The sequence below is a fragment of the Pteropus vampyrus genome, unplaced genomic scaffold, assembly GCF_000151845.1.
Source record: "Pteropus vampyrus isolate Shadow unplaced genomic scaffold, Pvam_2.0 Scaffold13, whole genome shotgun sequence".
In the NCBI taxonomy this organism is placed as follows: Eukaryota; Metazoa; Chordata; class Mammalia; order Chiroptera; family Pteropodidae; genus Pteropus; species Pteropus vampyrus.
The window spans coordinates 8894901-8904344 of NW_011888794.1; positions in this window are offsets into that span (position 1 = coordinate 8894901).

The window sequence follows — 9444 nt, forward strand, 5'->3', positions numbered from 1 at the left end:
AAATAGCTAGATGCACATTCACTAAACTTAAAGAGTATTTTTGATGTGCTTTAGCTTAAATGATAGTCTATATTTAGGATTAAAATATCAGTCTGGAAGGATCATAGGAAATTCAATGGAGAATGGATAGTCTTTTCAACAAAAAGTGCTGAAATAACTGAACACCCACATGCAAGAAATGTATCTAATTATAGATATTAGATTTTTCATATGTATTAACTTAAATGGTTCATAGACCTAAATGTAAAATGCAAAACTATAAATCTAGGAGATAGTACAGGAGAAAATTCTAGGTGACCTTGCATTTGGTGATAACTTTTAAAATACAACACCAAAAGCATGATTATGGAAGAAAAGAATGATAAGTTGGACTTCATCAAAATTAAAAATTTCTGCTTCACAAAAAGCATTGTTAAGAGAGTAAAAAGTCAAACTACAGACTGAAAGAATATTTTTGCAAAGAAAATATATCTAATAAAGGATTGTTATCCAAAATATTCAAAGAACTCTTAAAAACTAAACAACAGGAAAACAAAGTAACCCAGATAAAAATAGACTAAAGATATGAACAGATAATTTAGCAAAGAAGAGATACAGATGGTAAATAAGCATGTGAAAAATACTTCCCATCGTAGGTCATTAGGGAATAGCAAATAACACAATGAGATATCACTAAATACCCATTAGAAAGGCTAAAACCCAAAACACTGATAACACCAAATGCTGATCAGATTATGGCACAACAGAAACTGTCACTCAATTTTGGTGGAGATGCAAAAGACAGTTTGTTGGCTATTTGCAAAGCTGAACATACTCTTACCATATGATCGAACAATCACGTTCCTAAGTGTTTACTCAAATGAACTGAAAACGTATGTCCACTCAAAATCATGCACACAAATGTTTACAGCAGGTTTATTCATAATTGCCCAAACTTGGAAATAACCAAGATGTCCTTCGATAGGTGAATGGATAAATAAACAGTGGTGTAACCATGTAAATGGGATATTATTATCCAATGATAAGAGTCATTCAGATACCGAGCCATGGAAGGAAATAGAGGAACCTTAAATTGCTAAAGGAAAGAAGTAAACTTGAAAGACTACAATGTTGTATGATTTGAACTATATGACTTTTGAAAAAAGAAAAACTTCAGAGACAGTAAAAAGATCAGTGCTTGCCAGGGCTTTGAGAAGAGTGAGGGAGGGATGAATAGGTCAAGCACAGGATTTTTATGGTGGTGAAGCTATTCTTGATGATGCTGTAATGCTGGATATATGCCATTATAGAGTTTTCAAAATTCATAGAATGCACAGCACAAAAAGCAAACCCTATTTCAAGTATGAACTTTAATAATAACTATGTCAGTATTGGTTCATCGATTATAATAAATGCATTGTACTAATCCATGCTGTCAATAATTGGGGAAAATGTGGGGGTGAGTTGTGGGCAGCGGGTAGAGGGTGGAGAGAAAGGAGAATTTAGGAACTTTGTATTTTCTGCTAAATTTTTCTCTAAACCTAAAACTTGAAAAAAATAAAGTCAATTTTAAAATTTACTTTGAGGAAGCTAAATTAGAGATGAACCTCTTAAGGAGATAAGCACAACAGATTCTATGGTCCAAATCCATTTCTGCTACCTTTGAGCGAGTCATTTCCTTCAGTTTTCTACCTGTAAAATGGGGTAATAATACTTACCACATGAGATTATAGATTGCAACTCGAAAAGTGCTTGTACTTAAAATTCATTATTTCTGTACAATCATCATCCATGAGAGCAACTGAAACTTAAAAAGAACAGGAGGGTGGTGTGACTGTTTAGAAGAAACATGTCATAGATGTGAGATGCTATGGCCAGAGAGTATAATCTTGGTTTCAGCGGTAAGTCCACTTTGAAATTTGTAAGAGAAGTTGTTGGCAAGCATTGCTCTATAGTGGTTGATTTCTCACATAAGCATTATTTATTCTGTCCAGGCACGGTTCTAAGAGCATTACACCTTATTTAATTTTTACGTAAAAAAATAGATAATGCTATCCTTCTCATTTACAGATGAGGTAACTGAGGTTAATTGATTTTAGTTACTCATGATCAGTCAACGAATAAATAAAAACTAAAATTTGAACCTAAGCAGCCTGATTCTAAAATCTGAATTCTTTATCACTGTGTTATATTGGCACCTTCATAATATATACATTCTACATAGGCATTCTTTTTGTTTCTTGTTCTAGAATAGAATTTTAACCTGGCTCCGTAACTTACTCATGTTTTTCTTTAAGCACTTTTATCGGCCGTCATGAGAATAGTAATATTAGCAACATCACAGGGTATTGTAAGGATTAAATGACCAAATAAATGTAAGGTGTTTTAAAAAGTACTTAGGATAGAGACAGTATGTAATACATGTTATTTTTCTTATACTTTAATTATTACTCAATTATTTTGTTATTTCAGTACATCTTTTTTACTATGGCAGAAGCAACATTTAAATAGTTTATATCTATTTTATATATATATATATGTATATATTAAAATGTTTTGTAGATATACACAATACTTGAAAATGTTTTTTAGCCATTAACAATCCCTACAGTATAGATAGATTTAAGATCACTAACAGTAAGTTTTGAGTCAAGAATTTCTATCATCGGAGAAGAGTGAGTGATAACACTGAATTTGGCCCGGTACCTTGTCCATAGTAGGCTCTCAATAAATATCTGATGAACTAATGAATAAATAGCACTCATAGTAATAGTGTCCTACCAGAGAATAAACATAAGAGATGACAATACTAGCTCTAATATCATAGTTAACCGCTAGCACAGGAGGAAACTCAACCTGCTGAATAAACATAATATACTTAAATCTAAAACGCTTAGTCTATTTAGGGTCCAAAGATGTTCCTAGAAAAAAACTAGCAGAAGAGTCACAGAAAATGTAAGACTTGAGTGTAGATTTGATGAGTTAATGGAATTTATTTAGGGTCACGATACTCCATTCTTAAGCCATGTGTATTATAAGTAAAAGTAATACCACATAAAGTTAGGATTAGTATAGTGAGTAATTGTTAAATATCCTTTTTCTATTATAATAATCTATTTACTATATTGCATAAACTTCATGTAGATATGTGTGAATGCATACATATCTGATAAAGTTTTACTTAACCATTGCTATAATAATTCTGCCTAACAAGCCACTGCAAAATTCAATAACTTAAACCATGCACCTTTATTCTCATGCTCACCTGACCTGACTATAGGTCAGTTATGATTAAGCCAATCTAGGCTGCTTTCTGTTGGGTGACTCTACTTCAAAGTGTGTGTCAACCACCTTGACTTGGCTTCATGGTATGTGTTGAGTTTAGACCATCTCCAATTTTTTCTCATCCACCACCTCCAGTATCTATTGAAGGCAAATTCTTCTCATGTTGAATGATAAGAAGTCAAGAGGCAAATCTAAAGGCCTCTGCTTCTGTTACATCTATTAACTTTCCTTTGGCCAAAGTCAATTATGTGGCCAAACTCAAGTACAATATTGTGTTAAAATGTCCTTCGCCCTCTACAGCATACCACGAGAAGCATGCACTTTAATTCGATGAACTACAAGTGTACCTCTATTATCATTTCAAAAAATGAAAAAGAAACTTCATCAGTCTTTCTTAGGAAAGAATGATTGACTTTGAGCCAGCAATAAGCAAAGCAGTTAGTTATCTGGGTAAGAGAAAATAGAGGGATGAGAAAAATTTGAGACCCAGAAGGGAGCTGAGTGTGTTACTCTAGGAAGCACGTTTGGAGCATTGCCTGTTCTGGGAGTAGAATCACATAAGATTTGAAACAGAAATGAAAGAGTCAGACAATAAAAACCTGAACTAATAATTAAGTTGGGCTCCAATGTCAGGGCAATCAAATCCAGATCTTGGGACTCTTCCTAAACTGCAAAATGCATCCTTTCTATTAAATTATACTTACCTATAATTTAAAAATCAAATCTAAAAACCTTATAATTTGTACCATCAAAAATTACTGCTCCTGGCTTTATAATATATATAATTTTATTTCATGTGGTAGGCAGAATTCTAAGATGACCATCAAAGCCCCACACTTGTTTATAATCCTTTCACCTTGGATGTGATGGAATTTGTAACTTACCTCTAACCTATAAAAAGTAGGAAAAGTAAAGGTATTTTGATGATGTAACTTAAGTCTCTGATCAGTTTATTTTAAATTCATCAAAAGGGAGATTATCTCAGTTGGGCTTGCTCTAATTAGGTGAGCTCTTTCATAGAGGGTCTAAACATCAGAGTCTAAAAGCAGAGCATCCCTCTGTCTCTCTGTCTCTGTTTTCGTGTATGTGTGTCTCTCTCTCTTTTTCTCTCTCTCTTTTTCTCTGTGTGTCTCTGTGTATCTGTCTTCATAGGAGCAACGTGCAGTGAATTTTACCTCTGCAAAGAAATGAATTCTGCCAACAACATGAGGGAGCTAAGAGAGATTTCTCCCTGACTGAATCTCTAGATGATAACCTAGCCTGCTTGATACCTTAGATACAGCTTTGCTGAGAACCTGAGCAGAGGACCTAGCTAGGCCGTATTCCAGACTCATGGAAACTGAGTAAAAGATGTATGTTGTTATAAGGCTCTATTATAATAGTTGCATAGCAATAGACAACTGATACATTGCACTAAAATAAAACAACATGGACAAGACTGTGAGTCGATAAATATTTAGTAATGGGTATCTGATAAAAGGAATTGTTCTACTGCAGAGGACAGACACATGAAGGGAGACACAAGTTCATGGTTTTAGAGTTATTTATCCTGGATGGTGGTTCTATCTACCTAGTGAAGCTACTTGATCTCTTCAAATGTGCACTTATTCTGATTACTTTAAAAGATTATTGTCAATTAATATTCAAAATACCATAAGGCAAACAGTATCGTTACCTACCTGCAAATTGATTTCATTATTTTTATTATCATCTTCAATAAGGACATTTTCATACTGTTTCTCTCAAAAGCTATTTAAATACAATGCTATAAAAGAAAATTATTTTCACGTACATCAGAAATATTGAGAGAAAAAGTGGAAGGCTTAAATATTGGTGTGCCTTCCTCCCACCCGCCACAACCTCTAAATATGTCATCAGTCTGGGGAGCAGACTCTAAGACAAAATGTAGATATAGGAAAATTATCGTGGAATACTCTTGGAATCATAACCCATAGGGAATGGAAGGAATCAGGATGAGAAGTATGCTGCAATGTAATCTCAATAAAAACCTCAGTTGGTCCCATGGTAAACTCTAAAGCGAAAGTGATACTTTAGAGATGTCCTGAGCTGGGGCTCTGTGTCTGGCCTGGGTGTTCCCTGTGAGACCATTCATTGGATGCTGGCATCTGGCCGTATTTCTAGTAGCTGAAGGAAATAAAGGGAACTGGAAGGACAGTAAGCACATTCATGATTTATCATTTAATATTCGATCACAGTTCAAGCTAAATACATTACGCTGGGAACTGGGAGTGCAAAGTAAATTGGTCACGCTTTTCCTACATTCTAAAACAAGAAAAAATAACTTTATTGTTCTACTTATTTTTTTTCCTTTGTTTTTTCCACCTGTAAAATGGGAATAATAGGAGCTGTGCCCCTGATGACCTCAAGGTATGTACTTTAGATTTAAAAAAGAAAGAAAAATGCTAACAAACCAAAAAAACATTAATGACCTTTGAAGAAGATATAATAAATCAAAGTTATGCTAAAATTACCAGTAATGAATTACTATCAAAATGATATATTTTAAAACAGCCGACTTCGTAGAAATCTATTTGCAATTGGACATTATGTCCTTCGTGACTTTGTAACATTGGAATTTCAGTTAAACCCCAGAAAACCTTGTGTTTCTGAATACCTTTATTGATCTCTGGACCCTGAGTAAAAGACAGTTCAGGAGCAGCCATGAAATTTCTAGTGTAGCAGTCTCAGGACAAGTGATTAAGAGCCTTGTCTTTACCGCAAGCCATGCGGACCTGCCCTGTGAGCTTTAACACCTTTCCTCAAGACTCAGTCAAGTCTCAAGTGACTGTGAACTGACATCACAAACACACCTCCAAATTTAACAAAGGAGAAAGAAAGGAGTAAAATTGGAGAGGAAAAAAGAAAACATTTGCATTAAGATTAAAGAACAAGGGAAATTTTAATGAAATCATTTTAAATGGTTGTTAAGTAGAGAAACAAAACAAAACATGACTCTCCTGTGACTGAAGCCCAGGCCGCCAGAGGAGAGCTCAATTGTGTCCAGATAAAGTACTATCATCCTTTACCTTAATGAACTCTGTACTGACAAGTCTTTTATGACGAATTTTGTGCTCTAGCAGCAACTTCAAATCTATGTGAGATTTGGAGCTCCATTTAGAGCCCTATCTGGCCCTGTCATGCTTGTGTGACAAGTTCTCTCAGTCCTCATCTAGGTCACTAAACGGAGATGCAGTGATAGAGAAAGCCGACATCTCATCCATCTTGCTTTGCATGAGTGCGCCTCTGACAGTGAAACTACATAACAATGTTAGTTTTATATACTCTCCAGAAATGCAGCCATGAATTGGCTTCCAATAGTCCAAACAGAAGCATCTTGCAAGTGTCAATTTACAAGAGGGCTGTTCCCCTCAACCAAAAAAAAAAAAGCGAGCAACCCCTCTAACCCTATACCACACAGTACTCCAAAGCTTCCGTATACGTTTCTTTGTTTGTTTTAAAGAGAAGATTAATTGCTCCTCCTTGTTAAAGACAAAGAAAAACATATTATGTAAAAAAAATAATATATTCAAGAATAGATGGTAAAGACAGTTCATTGTGTAGTTAATTAAATTTTATTAACATTTCACTTCAACTGCTTCTTCAAAGAAAAGGAAAAAAAATGCTTACAGTTAAAATGGGAGAGACTTCATTTTAGAGTTGTGGCAGTCTTTGTGCAATTATATGTTTTTCTAATTTTTTTTCTCTTTGTTTTTATTTGTAACACGTGTTATTTGATTTTTCTTAGAGCGACGTGTAGGAAACAAAACAAAATCCTACAACCTCGACATTTTCTTGTTAAGACCAAAAACATCTCACCATAAGTGAAAAAGTTGGATCTCTAGGACTCCATAAAATATTCTACAGTTCTTGTTAAAAGTTGTTTTGCTCTAAGTAATTCCTGAATGACATGAAAATCAAATTAAAGGTGGCATTGTGATCTGTACAACAAAAATGACTCATGCATATGATCGTGAGATCACGAAAGCTTACGGGTTACTTCATCATGATGGTGCATGAGAGAGGTCACACGGAGATGCTTAGTCCTTTATGAAGCCTGAAAATAATCAACAGAACACAATCCAGGCCTGTTCAACTGTAAACGCTTATTAAAAATCAGCTTAGAAGGGATTGGAAAGTTCCCGTCCTAAGTGGTAATAAAAAGAACAATAATTGAAAATGATAGAATGACAAGTTGCACTTTACCATTTTTTACAAAAAAAAAAAAAAATGTAATTGCTGTATGAAAAAGAACAGGTTTGCAATGTCTAAGACTCTGAATTTTATTTTAGTAGTAATATCGTCTCCCCTAAGATTTTTTCCAACATACATTTTATTATAATTCTTCTTGACTTCTTGCCCATCGAGATGCTGGTATCTACAGAGGAAATTTCATAGAAAGTATCCCCTTGAAATGAAGGAACAACTTACTTTTGCCCTTCACAGATATAAACTATATTGAAAACAATTTTATGTTCCTCAGCAACATTTAATAAACCCAAATAAAACCCCACCCTTCACCTGGCTCTTAAAAGCAGCAAAATTGAATTTCTTAACGTGGCTTCTGATATCTATTTAGTTTTGATTAAATGTAGGTTAAAGTGTTATCTCTCTGTAATCTGATCACAGGTTCCACAAATATGATAGCTGAGAGCAGGACATGAAATAGAAAATTTCAAATTGTTCCAAGTGTGTTCATATCTAGACTGTGAAGCATAGAGTCCCCAGTGCCTTCCGGTGTCAGCCTTGCATCTTCCAAAAGATGTGGTAACTCTGAGTGAACTCCCTCTGAACCTCACTTGTCAAAGTAATGGTGAAATAACAACATCACGTAAACAAAACAAAACAAGAGGCTGGTTGCCGCTATTCTTAGCATCATTAAAAATTAATTATGGCTGATTTAGAGCCAAAAAATAATGCTGACAATTTCATTCTTTGCAATAGTTTTCTTTTAACATGTAGAATTGTTTTTAAAACACATATTTTTTTTTAATCAGTAGGATTTTTCTGTTGATAAACCATATTTATTTTCTTTGTCCTATTGTTATATTTTTGTTTTACTTCACAAACCACTTTATCTATGAGACTTGAGAGTACCTTTAAATATATCACATTAAAGCATAACATGTAATCCCTTATAAAATAAAAAAGTGAACATTATTTCTTTTAAAAATATCTGTTAGAAATTATATATGCATTAAAAATACTTAGATACATAATAAATGTTTGCACAAAACTTCAAATTAGACTCTGAGATATCAATAAAATCAAAAAAGATTTAGATTTAATATTGCAACAAGTTTTCCACATAGATCTGTAATAAAACACATCGAAAACATCTGAAAAAGCCTATATCTCCGAGGTTAGTTTTGAGGTCTTCTCGCTGATAATCTGATTTGCAATACTCAATGTACATGGCCCTATTACTGGTCTTATTTTCTGAAGAAAAATTAAACTTAGTAAGCTCTGATGAATTAGAATAGGTACTATCTAACGAGTTTTATGTATTCACCCTCTATCTCTAAATGCAGATAGTTTATTCCTACTATGCCGTAAAAGTCAATAAAGTTAAAATGTTAGAATCTTAGAGGCATTTGCCTTTTGACAATTAAAAAAAAATTCCTACAGTCAGTGGGATGAAAGTACAGTCGTGAAATCTGAGGCATTTATGTGATCACTGTCAAATTTGGGCTGATTTAGGAGCCTCTCAACAACCATGTGCATATTCATGTGATCGGCCCTTCTTGCCCTTTTTTTGGCCTGGTATTAGGAAAGAACATTCTCAAATAGTCGCAGATTTTAAAAGTGATGGATCTAGAATGAACACTTACTAAAGGGATGATAGACTACATGTGTTTCCTCCTAGAACATCATTTTCCACTGAATCTATGTCCTTGCTTCACAGTCTGTTCTTCACTGTCCTTTGGTTCGTAAGTTATGCCTTCCTCTTTATGTCTTTTGGTTTTTGCATTTCCTATTTCCTCTCTTGGGAATTCTCTTCCCCTCCCTTTCTTTTGGTAAAACCCTGCTCATACTTCATTTCTCAGATTGAATGTGCCTTTTGTTAGGAAGCTGTTTACATGCCCATCCCAGGGCAAAATGGGTGCCTCCGATGCCCTTGGAGCAACATCTCCTTCTCCAGCCAGAACACTTGCCTGCAGT